This window comes from Saimiri boliviensis, chromosome 1 (assembly GCF_048565385.1).
Source record: "Saimiri boliviensis isolate mSaiBol1 chromosome 1, mSaiBol1.pri, whole genome shotgun sequence".
In the NCBI taxonomy this organism is placed as follows: Eukaryota; Metazoa; Chordata; class Mammalia; order Primates; family Cebidae; genus Saimiri; species Saimiri boliviensis.
Window position 1 is genome coordinate 95,317,189 of NC_133449.1, and position 2,587 is coordinate 95,319,775.

Below are 2,587 nucleotides of genomic sequence, written 5' to 3' on the forward strand. Positions count from 1 at the left end.
TGATTCTCCTGCCTCAGCCTTCTGAGTGGCCTGGATTATAGGTACACAGCACCACACCCAGCTAATTGTTTGTATTTTTGGTAGAGATGGGGTTTCACCATGCTGGCTAGGCTGGTCTGGAACTCCTGATCTCAGGTGACTCACCCACTTCAGCCTCCCAAAGTGCTGGGGTTACAGGCATGAGCCACCATGCCCAGCCTATTCAGTTTCTGTTAAATGTGTTCTTTAGTATTTCTTGAATAACAGTCTATGAATGCTCCACTCTCTAAATCCATCTTTATTTTACTTTTACTTATAAATAACAGTTTAACTGCCTATAGGTTAACAAGTTCTTCTACATTTTTCTAGACTTTATGATAGATGAAGCTATGCCTGCAGTCAGCAGCATGTGCTTCCTTTGTGGCAATCTCTATGTTTTTTTTTTTTTCTAATTATCTTTAAGATATTTCCTTTATTTGTATATTTTCTAATTTTATTTTGATGGGTCTAGATATAAACTTATTTTTACTTGCTTGGGAATTGGGGTGCTTTTCTAATCTGATTTTCTTCATGATCTTCTTCAGTTCTGCAAAATAATTATTTTTTCTTCAAATATCTTTTTACTTGGTGGATTTCTTATTAGATGAATATGGGGCATTATTTCTGTTGCTTAACTCTTTTGACACTTTACATTTTTTATTTATTCGTGCTGCATTTTGAGGGATTTTTGTCTCAGAATTGTTTTCCAGTTTATTGAGTCCTTTGTTAGCTTTATCTAATCTGCTGTTTAACCTATCCAATGCTTTTAAACATATTAATGACCACAATTTTAGTTTCTAGATGTTTTTAAAGTCCGTTATTAAAAATGCCAGCTTTTTGCACATTTCTTGTTCTTTAGTTATGATTTGAATCCGGTGGGTTCTTTTTGGTGGGAGGAGTCATACGCTACCACCCTAGTTGCATAGGTGTCCCAACACAGCAGCTTTATTTTTCTTTTTTCTTTTATTTTAGATTTCTTGGGATTTCATATTTCAGTTAAAATCCTGTTTAAGGCTCCCCTACACCTGGTTAATAATATAAATTTGGTCTTCCCATGTACTCATGGCACAAAGTTGGTGTTTTGATTCCTTGCAAGAGAACTTTTTTTCTTTTATAGCTGCCAGGAAGGAGAAAGTGACATTGCTGTCTCCCCAGGTTGGTGAGTGGAGTTAATTTCTCTTTGCATTACATGGATGGTCTTGGCCTTATAAAAATAGCTATTCCAGGACCAGGAGTGGTGGCACATGCCTGTAATTCAAGCACTTCTGGAGGCCAAGGTGGGTGGATCACCTGAGGTCAGGCATTCGAGACGAGCCTGATCAACATGGTGAAACCCCATCTCTACTAAATACAAAAAATTAGCTGGGTATGGTGGTGCATGTCTGTAATTCCAGCTACTTGGGAGGCTAAGGCAAGAGAATTGCTTGTACCTGGGAGGCAGAGGTTGCAGTGAGCCTAGATCAGGCCATTCTACTCCAGCCTGGGCAATAAGAGCAAAACTCTGCCCAAAACAAACAAACAAGTAAACAAACAACACTATTTCAGGTCTACACCTACTTCAGGTGAGATATTTCCTCACCTGTTCCAATGTGGGTGTTGAAGTCACCACCCCAAGCCTTAGAGTCTGTATCAGGAAAGATACTCCAGTGAGTAGTGGTGGCGTCTGCTCTATTTTTGCATGAGCTTTGAGATTCTTGTACAGCGAGGGCTTCTTTTGTCTTTTGAATTTGCTTCTGCATTGTTACCTGTTTTCGACTTATTTATGTATACTTTCGTATCAGGAGGTGGACTTCTCTACGTTAGCTGGGTCCACCGTGCTGCTGAAGTCTCACATAGGTATTTAGAGCACTTACAGCTACTTGAAATTTGTTGTGTTACAATGGGTTTATGGCTTCTAACATGCTGGGAAGAATGACTGCATTCAATGAGGAACTATTACATGATTGTTGTTCAAAGTCCTAATGGAAACCACTCAGACTGCACCCTCCCCTTCTTACTCTCCTGAAAGAAGAGAACGATCGATCGACAGTGGCAAACAGCAGCCGCAACAAAACAACACTAAGAGCAGGGTCCCGGCTCGAGAGAGATTGCTGTGCCTCCTTCGCGTGGTTTCCGGTGCTCCACACTGTCAGAGAGCCTTCTCTGGGACTGAACTACAGAAATTATCCCCAGAAGGCCGGGTGCGGTGGCTCAAGCCTGTAATCCCAGCACTTTGAGAGGCCGAGGCAGGTGGATCACGAGGTCGAGATATCGAGACCATCCTGGTCAACATGGTGAAACCCCGTCTCTACTAAAAATACAAAAAAAATTAGCTGGGCATGGTGGCGTGTGCCTGTAATCCCAGCTACTCAGGAGGCTGAGGCAGGAGAATTGCCTGAACCCAGGAGGCGGAGGTTGCGGTGAGCCGAGATCGCACCATTGCACTCCAGAGCCTGGGTAACAAGAGCAAAACTACGTCTCAAAAAAAAAAAAAAAAAAAAAAAAAAAATTATCCCTAGAAGAACAGTCTTACATCACATAACTGGAAACAAGAGAGTGACATAGGTGTTGGTTTTTATTAATAAAACAG

At 41.3% G+C, this 2,587-nt stretch overlaps 1 non-coding gene across 1 annotated transcript; it reads right to left on the bottom strand.

Moving 5' to 3' along the window:
- Positions 1–1,985: 1,985 nt before the first annotated feature.
- On the bottom strand, positions 1,986–2,202 carry LOC120361866 (small nucleolar RNA U3). Its single transcript, XR_005577923.1, has one exon. It is a non-coding gene; the product is annotated as a small nucleolar RNA U3 (small nucleolar RNA).
- Positions 2,203–2,587: the final 385 nt, after the last annotated feature.